The 18,036-nt window shown below is 45.5% G+C and overlaps 1 protein-coding gene across 1 annotated transcript in view; it reads left to right on the top strand.

The window, feature by feature from the left end:
- Nucleotides 1-18,036, top strand: part of PTK2B (protein tyrosine kinase 2 beta) — a 121,408-nt gene that overhangs the window by 8,631 nt on the left and 94,741 nt on the right.

Raw genomic sequence — 18,036 nt, 5'->3', positions numbered from 1 at the left:
CGACAGGAGAAAGACAGCGTGTAGGAAAAAAGGCAGGGAGCCTTGGTCCAGGGTGAAATTGCTGTGGGAATATGGAAGAGAGATTTGCAAGACAGAGGTTGGCAGTTTTTAGTAACCCAGACTTTGACCTAACTGTGCACAGGCATAGGGCTTGCCATGGTAACTGCTCTCAGAGCTTTCTGGATCCTGCAGTCCCAAGATTTGAAAACACTTAGTACACATTGGCTCCTTTATCTCCAGAGAGTGGCCCTCCATTGGTCTGAGTGTACATCTGAGCCCTCTCCCTCTTTCTCTACCTGACTCTCTGTGTAGAAAAACCCTTCCAGCTCCTGTCTGCTAAATACTTAGCCCCCAACCTGTGCTCCCTCCCTGGGAGAGGCATGAGGGACACAGAAAGCCTTCCCCTGGCACGGGAGACCTGGGTCTGGTCACTGGCTGCTCTGTCACTGTCCCACCACATGATCTTGGGTGAGTCACCTGGGCCAGCCAGCCAGCTCAAGTTTTAGGGTTCCCATTTGCTCATACAATAAGGAGTTTTGGGCACTTGTGAACTCGTGAAGAGCTTTCTTCAAAATGGGTCTCAGTCAAAAGCCTTGTATTAAACCAGCTAAAAGTAGACCCTCTCAGGGTCAAAGCCGGGAGGCAAGTGCCTGTTGGACCTCTTACACAGTGGTCCCTGGTCCCTCCCTGTGTCTTCTGGGGCTCGGATCGTCTTGGATCCTTTCCAGGCCTCCAGTTCTTGAGGTTCTGATTGTTATGTGTTTTGGGGCCTAGAGAATGGGTCCAGATTCAAGTAGATTCCATACAGAATGATCTCAAAGTAAGGAATCCAGCCTGGGGTGTGGCATGTGTGTGCGTTGGGGTAGCGGGGTACTGTATACATGGACGGTCTGAGACAAGATGCAGAATTTCCCCCTCTGAGCAAATGCACATGAATATGGGGAAAAAGTACAGAATTTTCATCTGAGCTCCAAGGAACTGATGGTACCCCGAAATATTAGGAATGACCCACAAGGTTTTATAATCAGTTTTACAAACTTTTCATAGAAAGTACTTCAAAATTGAGCTCCATTTTAATTCAAACAAACGAGGCTGGAAGCTCTGTTGAGGTCAGAACCATGTGGGTACTGAGAGTTGGGGCTACATCCCAAGAATGCAGCTGGTGCCTAACACACAGCCAACATTTGATATGTACAATGTGTGCCTGAAACTGACCATATGTGTGCTTCCCAATAAGGAGGGTTGTTTAGAAAAAAAAAAACTGATGTGAATATGTAAACATTTTAGGGTAATATTTAATATATTATTTTAGTGATATGTTTCAAATGACATACCGTATAAAATAATACATTAAATTAAAATACGCCATTTCTCCAACTCCCCCTGTTACAAAACATTCAACACTTCACTTCCATCTTTGACATCAGTGTTCTTTAACCACTGGAACCATATCCACATTCTAGCCTTTATCATCGTCCCTACAGTCTAAAGAGTGTTGGTTATTTCTTTTTAATCCAGAAGATGTTTATTTATTTTTGAATGCAGCTTTCTTGAGACCTAATTCACATACCATAAAATTCATCCTTTTAAAATGTACATTTGGTGAATTTTGGTATATTCACAGGCTTGTACAACAAACACCACTGTCTAATTGCAAAATAGATTAAAAGATTTAAAAGTATTTATTTATTTGAGAGAGAGAGAGCACTCATGAGTGGGGGGGGAGGGGCAGAAGGAGAGGGAAAAGCAGACTCCCCACTGAGCAAGGAGCTCATCATCACAGGGGGGCTCAATCCTAAGACCCTGAGATCATGACCTGAGCCGAAGGCAGACACTTATCCCCCTGAGCCACCCAGCTGCCCCTAATTGCAAAACATTTTTGTCGCCCCATAAGAAAGCTCATACCATCAGCAGTCATTCCTCCTTCTTCTCTCCCCCCAGCCCCTGCAACCACCAACCTACTCTCTGTTTTTATGGATTTGCCTATTCTGGACATTTCATATAAACTGAATCATGCAATATCGCGACATTTTTTGACTGGCTTCTTTCACTTAGCATCTTGTTGTCAAGGTTCATTCAGGTTGTAGCATGCGTGAGTCCTTCATTCCTTTTTTGTTGCCAAATAATATTCCAGTGTGTGGCTATGCTGCGTTTTGTTTATGCATTCATTAGTTGATAAACATCCGAGTTGTCTCCGTTGTTTGATCATTGTAAATAATGCTGCCATAGAACATACATGTGCAAGTTTTTGTGTGGACATGTGTTTTCGTTTCTCTTAGTTATCTACCCAGGAGTGGAATCCTGGGTCACGTGATCTACGTTTAACAGTTTGAGGAACTGCCAAACTGCTTTCCACAGAAGCTGCACCATCTTACTTTCCCATCAGCAATGCGTAATGACTCATTTCTCCTGATTCTCATCACCTCTTGTTATTGCCTGTAATTTTGATTTTAGCTATTCTAGTGGGCATGAAGTGGTTTCTCATTGTGCTTTTCACTTGTATTTCCCTGATGACTAGTGATGTTGAGCATCTTTTCATGTGTGTATTGGTGATTTGGATGCCTTCTTTGGAGAAAAGTTTAATCAAATCCTTTAGAAGGTTTTTTTGTTTGTTTGTTTTTGATGTTCACAATAAAACCATTTAAGATCTTTTTTAAAAATTTTAATAACAAAATTCAGCTCTTACAATTGTGAGGCTATACCCTCAAGAAAAGTTACTGAATCTATATTAGAGTACTGTACTTACTTTAAAAAAAAATCTGTTAGGTGACCTCTGTAAGCCTCCTTTTGGAGGCATTGACTGAAGTGGTATCAGGCTAATACTTTTTCCCAAAGAGTATATTTTTGTTCAAAATAGGGTAACTGAGAGGGCAGCCCATACTATGAACAATTCTGTAAGGGTTAGAATATATACTTCCTTTTTTCTGACAGATAATTTGGAGAAGGGAAGAGCTTTACCTTATATCGAAGCATATACGATATATAAAAATAGATATATATAAAATGGATGGATGGATGAACAAATGACTTTAGGAATGAATGAATGGACAAAAGAAGGACTATATGCTAGTGAGCCAGGCAATCAAGCAGCCACACCAATCTGTCCCTCTTTATCCCCTCTTAATTCCTGCTCAGAAAAAACCAGCACTGATCTTTAATTTACACTACCTAGAACCATATACAAAATCATTGAGGAAACAGGTTTGCAGTCACAAGTTGGAAACAAGACACTGTGTTTTCTGTTGCCTGGAATATCTTTATCAATGTCCTTTAAAGTGGGAGAACCTGAGTCTTCCCAGGATCCTAGACCTGGTTGAGAAACCCAAAGATCATGTAACATGACTGCAGGATTTGATTCAGGGATGTAAGTCACTGGGGCAATACCTTTAGGGAGGTGATTGTATATAGCAGGGTTTCTTCGGGCCTGCAGCTCACGGCTGCCCTTTCCACCAGCATGAGGACGTCAGAGTTGCTGTCAGGCACGGGCCCGTCACTGGAGGCTTTTTGCCTTGTCCCATCTCAGGGATGGAACCAACCACAAACCACACTGCCCAGTGATTCACCAGCCAGTTTCACAGAGAGACACTGCACCTTCCATTCTTCTCCTGTGGTCCCCTCTTGAGAGACAGTGTGAGCTGGAAAGGACTATTCTGGAGTTTGGGGTGAGAGTGAGGCATGGAAAGAGGAAGAATAGCAGACAAGAGAACAAGAACAGAATGGACTTTGTGGCAAGACCTTGAAGAAGTGACAGGGACATGGGTGAAGGCTGGAGAGGTGGCTTTTAAGACTCAGATCCCGGAGGGAGAATAAGTGACAGATGATATTGCTCTTTAGAAAGTCCTTCATGGGGGTGCCTGGGTGGTGCAGTCGGTTGAGCATCCAGCTCTTGGTTTCAACTCAGGTCACGATCTCAGAGTCATGAGATCGAGCCCCAGTCGGGCTCCCTGCTCAGCGAGGAGTCTGCTTGCCCCTCTCCCTGTGCTCCTCCTCCTAGTTGCACACTCTCGCTCTCTCTTTCTCTCGAATAAATAAATAAAATCTTAAAAAAAAAAAAAAAGATCTCCATGGCAGCCACAGAAAGGCAGGTCCCTATGATATTTACTCTGGAGTGCGTGCGGTTGGAGTTGGGGTCAGGAAGCAAAAGACAGTGAGGGGAGGTGTTGACGTGTTGATGTGGCCCAGAGTTCCTGCTGTAGGCTTGGCTGTCACATCTGCCCACACTGCTGGTGGCCAGAGGGGGTGTCGGGAGGTCTGGCCCTCAGAAACAGCTCACTTCCTGCTTTCTTCTCCTTACTTCTCAGTGTGGGAAATAAGTGGGGCAGTGACAACAGAGAGGGGCTTGGCTAGATGAGCAGGAACCAACTTGCCTTCAGGGGGGAAGTTCAGAGGATGAGGTGGTGCTCAGTCTACAGGAATGGGGAATCTGTGAAGAAAACATCCACTTGCAAAGCAATGAGGCAGACAGGTATTGGGTTTTTGCCCCAACAGCACAAAAAGGATATTTCACAGAGATTATGGAGCATGTAGGATATTCAGGACTAGAAAAGTCCGGTGGGGGGAAGGAACTGTGCATAGGACAGAAGCTCACATTCCACCCTCCCCAAGCACCCCTCCTCTGGAGTTCTTGGCTGTACCATCCGTGTCTGCCAGGCACATGTTATCTTGAGATAAATTTCTTTTTCACAAGTACATGCCTTGCTAATGGAATGGTGGAAGGCAGAGACCTTGTCTTGTGGCTCTTTGTCTCCCAATCATATTCCAGCAAATGCCAGGATGTGAAACCTGTACTCGGTAAACATTTGTTGAGATCTGAGGAGGTTTTAGGAAGAAAAAGTACTAATTGAGAGATGCTCTCCAAAACCTGTGAAAATGAGGGGCATCAGAGGGATTCAAATAAAAACAAAATGGTCAAAATCTCATCAGCTGCTAAAAGAGATGAGTGGGCAGAGGACTTTCTGATCCCAGGATGAACACCCTTTGGAGAACATTCCAAGAGGAAGCAACCTAGCTCCTCCGGGTTGCAGAGTTGTGCTTCTCAAACATCGGTGTCATCAGAATCACCTAGAGCGCTTTTGAAAACACAGACCACTAAGCTCCAACTCTATGGTTTCTGATGCAGCATACCTGGGGTAGGGCCCAAGAATTTGCATTTTAGATAGTCTCACAAGTACTGTTAATGCTGCTGGCCCAGGGACCACACTTGGACAACCACTAGCATGAAGCCAATTTTGCCACTTAGGGGTGTGTGTTAGCACCAGCTTCTGTCTGCAGTCAGAGTCAGTCATCTATTTCTTCCTCTTTAGGTTTTGCTTTGCTTTGTTCTTAACACCTCAAAAGTGCTTTCATGCTCATCCTGGTGGAAATACCCTCCATGTCTCCATGGGCTCCATTGTGAAGCCCAACCTCCCATATGCCCAAGGCTTCCTGAGAGTTTGATGAACTCTCCCAGCCTCTGGCCTTTGTCCGTGGTGTTCTCTCAGTCAGGACTGCCTCTCCTGGGCTTCCCAAACTCCCACCTCTCAGGCTCTAACCTGAGCACCACGAGGCCCTTCTCCCCAGTGCCCTCAGTCTGGCTTCAGCTTCCCATCCTCTCTGTTCCCACAACCCTCTTCCTGACTTTCCTTCTGCCTTGTGTTATCATTGATTATATGTGTGCCCTCTGCCTTCGTCAGTGCAGACTGCCATTACAAAATACCATAGTCTGGGGGGCTGACACAATGGACATTTATTTTCTCACAGATCTTGGAGGCTGGAATTCTTAGATCAGGGTGCCAACATGGTATGTTTCTGGTGAGGGCCCTCTTTCTGGCTTGTAGACTGACACCATTGTGTCGTGTCATCTCATGGCCTTTCCTCCATATGTTGTGCAAGGAGAGAGAGAGAGAGAGCTCTGGCTGCTCTTCCTTCTCTCATAAGTACACTAAATCTATTGGGTTAGGGTCCACCATTATGACCTCATTTAACCTTAATTACTTCCATAGAGGCCCTATCTCTTGACACCATCCTATTACAGTCTAGGGCTTTAACATGAGGATTGGGGGGTGGAGGTGGGGGCACAAACATTCAATCCATAACATTGTCTTTCTCAATTAGGCTCTGAATCTTGGAGGTCACATGAGTCACGGTGCCTGAGTCCCCCTCAGTGGGTATTGTGGAGGAGGTGTTCAATCAATGTCTTCAGGATCAGTGAAGGTCTGAAAAACAAACCAAAACAAACCAAGACCTGTTTCCTTTAGCCCTTATTGGCCCCTAGTTCTTGAAATATGTGCACAAAGGCTGAGGAGATGGAGAGGAGAAGGCATTTGCTCAACCCCGTCCATGGGATGATGTGGCTGGGTGCCAGAGTTGTCATGGGCTCATCAGCCTTGAAAATAATTTGATTACTAATCTGTATCACTCAGGGAACTACCACCCCCAGAGCTGTATTAAGAATGTTTTCCTCAGGCAAAAAATGTGCTGCCTTTGGCATCCAAATCAGACTCAGGAATTTCATTTTATGATTGATCCCCCTTTCTTCTTCTTCTTCTTCCTGTACTTCTTCCAGATTCTGTTCCTTCCAGATCTCTCTGTTGATGCACAGCCAAGCCCTTATTCTGCCCTCTTCAACACTCAAATAACTTCCAAATGTAGTTTCTTTCCCCCATGATTGTCTTTTAGTTCTTGCTTTTAACCTCATTTCTGTCTGATGAAGCCACCAGGCTGATGGTGTTCTCATAGAAACCCCAAGTGACCCAGGTACATCCCTGGGAAATCCTGTCCTTTGACATTTATTTATAGCTAGTTAATGACAAGGTCACCTGGAGGAGACCCACACCTCCCAGAATGGGCCTTGAACATGTCATAGCTTATCCTCACAAAGGTGGTCTTGGTAACCCCTCTCCAACTTCTACCATATTCATGATCTTGTTGCCTGCCTTCTGGCCTTCTTCCGTGTGTGTGTGTGTGTGTGTCTGTGTGTGTGTGTGTCTGTGTCTATGTCTGTGTCTGTGTCTGTGTGTGTGTTCCTCTGAGTCCTGTAACTAAAGGAAAATGCCCTAAGTTTGGAGAGAGGACTCCAGGACTCAGTTCTTGACCTCACCTTTCACTTTCCAGGAAAATGGCAAGCACCTCAACTTACTTTGTGTGCCATCCCCAACTCCTTATCTTTCCTTCACCCACTCCTCTCCTCCCTTCCCAAGTGTGGGCCTGATATTTTTGCTTCTTTGACTATGGGGCAATCCAGTCTCCTGGTGGAGGCAGAGGAATATCTGGACTGCGCACAAACAATTCACATCACAATCTATCAGCGGGCAGTGTTCATAATGGTTGGGAGCCAGCACTCAAACTCAAGGTGTGGCGCCTTACTTCCCAGCCACTTGGCCTCAAGCACATTCTTATGGCTTTCCCACATGCCAAATGGCAATAATCGTAGTCCTTTTCTTAAAGAGATACCGCAAAGATTACAAAGAGATCATATATTTATGTTTATAAAGTACTTGGCATTGGTGCATTGCACATAATAAGCACTCAATACATTCACCAGATATTATCAGGACAGAAGTATGTGTTAACTGTGGTTTCATGCGGGGCCCCTGCCCCCTTGTCTTCTAGACAGGCTTGGCGGAGACCCCACTCCACAGCCCATGACAGGTGGCCCAAGGTCCTGTGCCAAGCTGTCTGCCGGGCCAGTTTCTAGACTCACTTCCTTGTGCTTCTCGCCACCTCTGTGCTGCCAGATCTTGCTCATAACTCAGCTCCCTCACCAGTTACCCCGAGAAGTCTAACCCCACAGAGTATTAATGGCAGAACTAGAGAGAGGAAGAAGAGTGTTATGAAGAGGGTTCGATTCTGCAGCATTCCACTTTTTCTCTGGTCTCCTCCCCATCCCCTTCCTGTCCTTTTCCCCTTCCTTTTCCGGTGCAGTGAACAAATACCTGCCCAGGCTCCTGGAGCCTCATCGCCTATTAGTAGAGTATTATCTTGGTTCATTTGGGCTGCTCTGACAAAATACTACAGACTGGGTGACTTACAAACAACAGACATTTATTCCTTACAGTTGTGGAGGCTGGAAGTCCAAGATCAAGATACCAGCAGATTCAGTGTCTGGTGAGGACTCACTTCCTGGTTCATGGACAGTCTTCTCTGGCTGTGTCCTCACATGGTGGAATGAGTGAGGGACTCTGGGGAGTTTCTTTTATAAGGATAGTAACCCCATTCATAAGAGCTCCACCATCATGACTTAATCACCTCCTCAGGGCCCACTTTCTAATACCATCCCCTTGTGGGGAAGGATTTCAACATCCGAATTTGAGAAAGAACACATACATTCAGACCATAGCAGACATATTCCTAAACGAATACAGTTTTCTTCCTAGATGAATTCTGTTATCCTCTCCTAAGGGAGTAGAACCCTCATCATCTTTGACACATGTTTAAGGAAAGAGGCTATCTCCTTGGGACAGGATTGCCCATGTTGATATCTGGGTAAGCCTGAAAGTGAGCAGCATGGTGAAAGTGAGGAGCTGCCCACCACTGAGGGGACAGTGTGGCTGTTCTGCATGAGGGTTTTAATGGCTTGGAAAACAAGGTCTGTGGAACAGATGCCCATTTCCCTGTAAAGGCAAACTGAGCTAGGGCTGGGTGGTTACTGCTGGTGAGAGCAGCCGTTGCTTTGCAAACTACAGACCTAACCTCCTGACAATTGGGGGGTAGTCAGCACTACACTGACTTTCTGATCCAATCAGGAGAGGTGGACAAATTCTATTACACCCAGTTGATTCAGCCATGAAAAATAAGCAGAACCTATGACAAGGTTAACACATACGTGGGAAGATGAGTCAAGTGAAAATATATCCACTGCTCCAGTGGAGGAGACCAGGAGCTTGTGAGCCTGGGGGCACAGTGAGGGTTCCTGGCTCTGAGGGCCAAGTTTGAGAACCAGGAGAGTCTCATACCAATGGCTGCAATGTGACCGATCTGTCATGTACCAAAGGTGTCCAAACTCCTCGCCCCCCAAAATGAGGTTCACCTCTCACACCTTTGCCAGGAGAGCTGTGTTTTTCCACTCAAATATTCCTCATTCCCTCTTGCCTCTTCACATTTTTGTTCTTCCTCTGAAGCCCTCTTCATCTTTCAGTGCGTGACCTCTGTGAGGCCTTCCCTATCTGCTCTTGCCTGTAGTTGGAGTGAGGGCCCCTATTCTTGCTGTTCTCCCAGCACACCACCTTGGGTGACAATGGGTACCCTCCTTCCGCCTCTCAGCAAGCCCTGTGAGACAGTCTTCCCCACTCTCAACCCTAGCTAGTGGCTTGGCCGGTCTCTAGCATGCAGTAAGTTATCTTTAAAAAGCCATGAAGCATGCCATTAGGGGCAGTTCACTATAATCCAGAAGCAGAGGAGAACCCAATTCAGCTACAAATCTGGCCACTCAAGACCATGGCAGGTGTTATAGGTAGTTTGCATTTCCGATTTGCAGATGGGGAAGAAAGAGCCCAAGAAAGAGGTTCTGTGGATCTTTATTTTTACTCTATTCTCATAGAACTACTTGCTGTCTGCTCACCTTGCTGCTTGAGTCATGGAAGAGTGACTGGGGAGTTTTCTTGGGTCACAGAAAAGTAGAGCGTCCCAAAGGACTAGACATGCCTCCATGAACAGAGAATGATTTGGGGGAGAAGGGGGTGGACAGCTGAAGTGATCTAGTCCAAACTCCTTCTTATGGAGAAATGTCTTCTTTTCTTTGGGCACCCGTGAACTCTATCTCACACAGTGAACTCACCATTGTTGGAAAACTCTCATTGCTAGAAGGTTCTTCCTTTCACTGAGCTGAGCTCTAAACTCTGTCAGAAATTCACCCACTGGTGCTACAACTGCCCTCTGGAACAGCCCAGAATGATGACTGGTTTTCAGTATGATAGCCCTCAGAGAGAGGGACTACCTACCCATAATTTTCTGATCCAGGCTCAACATAAAGAGCAGCTTTCCCTCTACCTTGCATGACATGGTTTTCAGATGCCCTGTCCCTCTGGCTCTCTATTTGTACATCAGTGATTTTGTCACCATCTTAAAATGTCACAGCCAGCAGTAGACATAATATTGAGCAAGAAACAAGACCCCTTAGCTGTAGTCCCTACCCTCTTCATCACCCTGGGCTCCTATCTTTCCCCTCTCCAAATGGGCCTTTTGCTGAGAAAGATTTTGCTAATTAAACTTACTATGTAAAACCCATTTACACATGCCTTTAAGTTTGAACTCCTTGGCCTGACTTTCATGGTCCCAGGATTCCTCTGCGTTTTGTCCCTGGTCTCCTCCCCTAGCCTTGTTTCTCATTTTTCTTGTGTTCATCAGCTCGGGCTGCTGTAACAAATACCACTGACTGAGTGGCTTCAACAGCAGACATTTATTTTTCTCACAGTTCTGGAGGCTGGAAGTCCAAGATCAAAGTGTGGATGAGGTTGGCTTCTTCAAAGGCCTCTGTCCTTGGCTTGTAAATGGCCCTCTTCTCCCTGTGTCCTCACATGATCTGTTCATGTCTGTGCTCATTTCCTCTCCTTATAAGGTCACCAGTCATATTGGAGTAGGGTCCACCCTAGTAACTTTACTTTACGTGCCTCCAAACCCAGTCACATTCTGAGGTACTGGGGGTTAGGACATCAGCATATGAATTTGGGGGGAACACCATTTAGCCTGTAACATTCTACCTCACCTTCATGTAGTTAAGCTGATTTTACCTCATCTTCTCAGAACACACCCTTTACTTTCATCTCTCATGCCTTTGTTCCCCCCGCCTCTTGCCCTGCTTCACCCTCCTTCTCTTTCGAGGTCATTCTTCCAGGAAGCTTTCATTCCAACTGGTTGTCCAGTCCAGTTGAGATACCCACAGAGATGGAGAGTTTCCTTTCTCCTGAGCCAGCCCATTGTGCTTGCTTCGATAGCATTCCACCTAGCAACACGGACCTAGAAAGGCCTCAGGTTTCACACGCTCCAAAGGCGCTTTCCTTTCCTTTCAGATAAAATGATCTCCAGATAAATCAAATTATCTCTAGATAAAATGAGCCCTGCGTAGCATATGGGGGAAAAAAGCACGAAATATCCCGGAAGTTGAAAAATAGTGAAACTAGATGCCTGCAACCTGTGTACTCTGAGGTACTTACTGTTCTCGGGGAACAGTTTTAAACAGAACTTGGTCCTCTTCTGCTGTTGTAATGTTCAGATGTTTCCTCCCTTGTTCCCCACAATTCAGGAGTACCGCAATCTCCTCCTTGTTCCCTCTGAAGGACAGGGTTCTTCTTAACCTCACCTGCCAAGATCTCTTAGTCAAAACAAAATCAACAAGCCTACTTTTCTTTCCACTCCACTCTGCAGCTCTTCCTGAGCATGCACACGCTCCGCCACACACACCTCCTAGAGCTTCAGCCTTGTACATTGACTTAACGCTGTTGCTTAGCAACCAGTAAGGGAAGTGTGATCACACTTCCCAGCACTGTCCATGGAGCACTGCAGACAATACAAACAGTTCCCTGGCTTCTTTCTGCAACTGAGGAAGGTAACTGTCAGAGGTGGCCAGCATTATGCTCCAGAGATATTGGCTCATCATCCGGGGGCCCAAATTGGTTGCTGCTTAGCTTTTACTTGGCATTGGGTAATGTCTTCGTGGGGGCGGCTGGGTAGGTGGTTCTTGAAGGGCCGGATCTCTCTGCTTGCACTTGTTCTCAGGATGCCTGTGATGCAGGCAGGGCAGCTTACAGAATCCTCTCTGCTCCCACGCAGCCCTGCCCTGCACCAAGCCTGCATCCTCCCAGCCACCACGTTCCCTGCAGTCTCTTCTACTTGGAGATTGTTCTTCAGTGTTCTGGCACTGCCCCGCCCACCCCTCCCCACTTAGCCCTCTTGTTCTTCCAGTGCTTGGACTCTCTGCCTTTCAGATGCTCTTCTGTGCTGCTGGACAGCCCCAGCTCCTCAGATCGGCCATGTCTCTGCCCCATCTCTGTCCTTTCCATTCCTTCCATCCCAGCCACAGACCACTGGGCCAGAGGCCACACAAGTGGACTGAGGCCCATCTCCTGCTCTCGATTGGTGTCCTGATCAGAAACTGGATGACTGTGACTTGGAATCCCTGGGTGTCATAAAACATGAAACGTAGAGAAGGCAGGAGAGTCTGTAGTCTGAAGACATATATCCCAGATCCCCCCTCTTTTTTTTCCATTATGGGATCTGGGTCAAGTTTCTTCAACCTAGGTGTTTGTTTCCTACAGGGATTGGAATATTTGCCTCACTGGGCTATTATAGCAATTACATGAATAACCAATAGGAAGAACCCAATGAAATGTGTAGCATGTAGTTGGAGAACTCTAGGAGTCTTCTAGGCCTACGGTCTAACTATTCATTCTTCCTCTGGGACCTGCTTCTTCCTCAAGTGAAGACCAGTGTGCCCGTTAGATTCTCAAAAGGCAGTGGCATGCAGTGACAAGAAGGCCAAGCACTCAGTACCTCTGATCTTGGGTCCTGCACTCCACAACCCTGATGTTTCTTTTGTTCGCCTGTAAAATGGAGCTAAGAACACCGGCTTTGTCTAATGCACAGAGTTGTGGTAAAGCTCAAAGGAGAAAATATGTGTCAGTATCTTTTACACATTTTGCACATTTACAAATTATAGAAATAAGAATTATCTTGGACAAACTGGTTCCATTTCTTCCCCTATAAAATGAAGGAGTTAGATTCCGAAATGTCTAAAACCCCCTTGACGTTCTAAAATTGTTGCAAACTGAGAGATGACAGTCACTCACCCTCCAAGGCCTCAGTGGATGGATCTGAATCCTTTTTCAGAGTGAGTATGTGTTTTGTGGCTGTAAGAATACATTGCCTTAATACTTCTACTCCCTTATCCCTGGGGCCCCATGACCAAGATGGCTGCTCATCGCCATGTCAAAACCTCAGCCCAGGAATGTTCTAGAGGCTTCTTCTAGTTCTGGCTTGGGAATGTATATAGCTCTGTCCTTTCAATAAAGAAAACAAATGAGTCAGAACTTGCCCACGGCGTGATAGAGGTACCGGGGAAGCAATCACTGGTGTAGGTGTTTGAAGTTTATGTCATGGATACTTCCATGGTGGTTATGTGTTTAGTAGTGGCCTGGAAAAGAGCTGAATTTGCAAACAGAGGATAGCTGAAGCAAGAGATATTAGAGCTTGTAACATCAGGAATTTACAAGTAAGCTAAATGAAAGTGTGACCAACAAATAGAATTCAGATGGTATTGAAATCTTAAAGATTGGGAATCTCACCAAGGATGAACGAACATTTCAGACACATTGACACTGCCTTCAGTGAGATTCTTCTAGGCCATTAAAGGGTCTCCTTCTAAAAGAGTTGGCAACAGGAAAGATGGTTGATGTTGGTAGCTCTCAAAGCTCTGGCTTTGCTTGGAAGATCTATTTCCGACCCCTTTGGGGAGAGGGGTACACCTTCACTCAGGGACTTCGCTGTTACCCATCCTCCAATTGCATGAGTTCAAGGGAAAGATGAATAAAGCCTTTTATTATCTGTTAAAAAGTTGGGAATTCCGGCTTCATAATGAAGTTCCAAGAGGTCAGATATAAGACAAGTGTCCATGGTTAAGTACATCACCACTAACTTCTTAAAAATATAGATATTTGGTGGGGGAGCACTAGGGAGACAGATTTGATCTATGGTACGTCTGGACCCATGGACTACTCAGTCATAGAATCAGAGACTGTTAAGCCAGAGGGACCTTGGCAATCACCCAGTCTAACCACTTTGCTAACAAATGAGAAAATAGTCTGCAACATGTAAACAGTGGTTGATTTGGGATTGTGGAAATGTGGGTAATTGTTATTTTCTTGATTGTTTCTTTTACTTTTCAAAAAGAAGTATAGCCCTAAGAAAGCAGGAAAGTTACTTGCCTAAGGTCCTGTAGCCACATAGAAGCAGAACTTGCCTCGCTCCCAAATCCATTGACTTTTTGTCCTCTGCTTTTCCCCGGGTGTGGTGTCTGAGGCTAGGACTAGGTTTCCAAAAAGATCTTCTGCAATAAGAATGCAATCATGCTGCTTATCAGTCTTCACCATTTAAAACTTAACTCTAAATGATCAGTCTTTTACAATTTCCAGGATGATTTCCTGAACAATTTTCTCTTAATTAAACCTAGACTTATTCTCTGGGGAATGTTAAAAATAAAATGTCAGTTGTAAGCCAATCTCTCAAAACACACCTGGTTCTACAGAGTTAAAACCGCCCGCTGAAGTATAATGTGAAAATGGAACCTGTGTTTGATTTTCTTAACCCACATCCCACGTAGCCCATCCACTGGAGGAAAGAGAAACGCTGTTAATGGAGTGGTAAAAGCAGTGTGAACGCCATCCCCCGCAGAGGCTCCTGTGTACAGCTTTTGTTCCTGTGGTCTCTTCAATACATATGACTCAGTGTGCTGTTTGGGCCCCACTTCCCCTGGGCAGGGAGCTGACAGCAGCGTTGTGCTGTGCCCATCGTGGGTGACTCAGGGGGCCTGCTTGGGGCTCCACTGGTCCAGCCGCCTGCCTCCCCCTGGCTGACCACGCTCCCTCTGCTTTTCTGAGCACTGAGATCCCTGACCCTTCCCAGCTTGCAATTAATATGAGTGATGGCTTCCCACTGCCCCATTCTTTTTAAAAAAGTGCCATACACTTATCTTGACAAACTGCCAAAGTGCTTTTTTTACCCACCTACTCATCCATAGAATTTGTGGTTTCCAGCATATGCATGATACATAGAAGGCCAAGTAAAGGTCAGAATGTGTTCCTGTGAACAACAAAAACAAAAGACAGGAAAGGCCTCTCCTCTTCTAAATGCTTGTTAGAGCAAGAATATTGTATACTTCATGTGTATAGGGGACGGATCGTCTGGGCCAGCCCACACTTGTGAACTTGTTTTGGCTTAAACATCAAGATAGGAGTTTGAATTTATTTGGATGCACATTATTCAAAGAGATAGTAAAATGATCCCAGCATTTTCTATAACAAGAACAACAGAAAGTATTGAATAAGAAGCTTGGGGTGTCCTTCCCGTAAGCCAATGGAGGCCACAGTCACCTCAAGGAGATAGAGAAGCAGAGAACCGCATGCTCCTGGGATTACTGATCTAATCTCAGGATTAAGTGGGATTCAATTCCAGAAATACTTATTGAGCACTACAGAAGAGGCCTAGAGGTCTAGAGCACAAATTTGCTGTGGGCATCATTGGGGTCGATGATGTTGGAGAGGCTGTGTTCTAGAAGATGCCAAAGATAAACGCAATGGGGCAGATGGAGAGCCACCACATCAAGCCAGTGAGTCACCCTTGGTTTAGAGGATGCCACACCCTATCCAAGAAAGTGGTGTTTTTGCCAGGACACCTCAGGTGAAGTGCCTGTTGCTTGCCAATCTGCTATAAGATTTTTCTCCCTCCTTCTCCTTTCATCTCATGGATAGGAAAGACCCAGTTTGGCCTAGTTGTACATGTTGACCTATGCATATGAGTAGCAGAGCTCCTAACTCATTCACTCACAAGTGCTCTCTCTCCCTCATTCTCCCTCCCCGCACTGTGCTACACAAATGTACACACACACACACACACACACACACACACACACACAAACACACACACGATCATGCTTTGGTCGCCACAACGTATCCCTGTATCTACCGTATGATGGCAAATCAGACCAAGATCAGTGCTGGAACAAATGAGGCACCTTAGTGATTGGATTGCTGTGAAGGGAGGGGAGGCTGCTCTGGGGGGGCCATGGCTTCCCACTCTCCAGCTGCTTAATGATGAATAGCCTGGGAGTGCCCGTTCATTAAACCTTCAGTCACTTAGGCCCGACTAAGTGTGGCTTTGGATGATGTTTCTCCAGAGCAGGAGAAATAAACAGCATCAGCAGAAGAGAGCCTACTATCGAGATTGAAATAAAAAGAGGAAGGTGTCACTCACCTGTTGTTGTCCTAGTGCATCCTCTTCTCGTTGCCGGTGACAGAAAGCCAAAGAAGGGATACACTGGCTCACATACCCATACTAAGGAAGAATCAGGAAGCAGCTGAACTCAGGAACAACTGGAACTGGGAACTCAGACATGGCCTACCTGGGTCTCCGGGTCTACCCTTCTGCCTTTCTGGCTCTCACTGCACATTGGCTTCCTTCTTTCAAAACAACTTCTGCAAAAGGCAGGGGGCATAGCTGCTAATTGTTCCCAGGATTTCACCTACAGCCTTCTTACCCATAGGAGAAAGACTGTTTCCCTAGGCTAACGTTTAAAAAATGCCAAAGAACTCGGATTGGTTTGGCTAAGGCCATGTACCCATTTCTGGACCAATCCCCCCAACCTAGGCCAAGAGGGCAGGGTACCACATTTGCCCCAGCTCGGGTAATGAGTTCCATGCTGTGGTCCAGAGCAGGGGGAAAAGATAGAAGAGATGGTTTACCATGCTGGGCACCCCCCACTAGAATTACTCAATTGCTGTGGAAGGAGTAGTTCCCTGCAAAGACAGTGAGTGAAATTCTCTGAAGAAGGGGGAAGAGGCATTGCAGGCAGACCAAACACTCAAGGGTCCCTGCCGTCAGTTTGCAAGCTTTGGTCCTGTAGCAGCTTGTGCTCTGTGGCTAGCAGATATGCCTTTGGGAGGCCCGTTAAACTTGAGAAACGGAGGGAAATGGTGACATTTATAGTGCTTGGGAATCGACAAGCCATAATTATGTTATGGCTAGGACGAAATAAAACTTTGCAGGAAGAGCAAGCAGCAAGGTCATGAATTACACGTCAATAAATCATTTCCATACTGCTGGACTGTTTGACAACAGTTATTATATGAAAAATATAACCGATCTTGACTTCCTGGTCATGCTGTACTGCTTATAGGATTTAACAGACCAGTTCATGTGGTTACTGGTTGTTTTTCTTTCCTCGGCTTGAACACAAAGTCAACATCAGCAACAGTCTTCCCACAGAATCATACCTGATTCTCAATAATAGTATTTTTATTGTACTGCATGTGCCTAAAATTGAAAGCCCACCTTGCCCTTCAGTCTTGAGTGAATGGTATTCTTAGAGTAGATGGCTATATTTTATTCTGCCTCTTAACTCTTTGGGCAATCTTTTTGCTCAAAAAGAGTCTCAGGGCTTTAATACTCGGCAGGTGGGTGTGTAATAATGGCCTCCCAAAGACGTACCTGTCTTAGTCCAAAAAGCTGTGACTCTGTTAACTTACAGGGCAAAGGAGGCATTGCCGATGTGATTAAGGTAAGGATCTTGAGAGAGGGAGATATCCTAGATTATCTGGGAAGGTGATGTGACAATAGAAGGAAATATGACGAGAGAAGCAGAAGTCAGAGAGAGAGTTGAAAGTGCTGTTCTGCTGACTTTGAAGATGGAGAAGAGACCAGGAGCTGATAAATGCAGTCTCTAGAAGCTGGAAAAGACAAGGAAAAGGATTCTTCCCTAGAGCCTCCAGAAGGAACACAGCCCTGCTGGTACCTTTAGGCCTTCTGACCTCCTGAACTGTCTGATGAATTTGTGTTATTTTAAGCCACTAAGTCTGTGGTCATTTGTTATAGCAGCAGTAGGAAACTAACATAACTACATTTCTGGAAAGCAACTTGGCAACATGTACTGAGAAATATAAAAGAGTTGATGCCTTCTGACTTAGTCATTCTACTTCTAGGACTATCTCCTATGAAACAATCAGATATGCAGAAATGTCCTTACATATTAAGATGTCCCTTACAGTATTATCTCTAATAGCAAAACCTTGAAACCACCTGAGGGCTCTCCTGGTGGCCTTATCTTTATTACGGTTACAACAGTGTTTGAGTAAGTAATATGGCCCACCGGGTGATGACCATCCTCCTTTATGACCTTGCTTCAGGAATGTGTTGTAATCACAGGAAGGGATGACCTGTGTTAGAAAATCACCATAGTTATGAAGAAAGTCAGAAAGAAAAAAGAAAGAAGGAAGAAGACAGAAAGAAGGGAGGGAGGGTGGGAGGGAGGGACCATGGTGATAGCCTTGCTGTCAATCTACTGATTCAACAATG

This window comes from Ursus arctos, unplaced genomic scaffold, assembly GCF_023065955.2.
Source record: "Ursus arctos isolate Adak ecotype North America unplaced genomic scaffold, UrsArc2.0 scaffold_11, whole genome shotgun sequence".
Taxonomy (NCBI): Eukaryota; Metazoa; Chordata; class Mammalia; order Carnivora; family Ursidae; genus Ursus; species Ursus arctos.
This window is presented reverse-complemented; position numbering and strand designations above follow the sequence as displayed.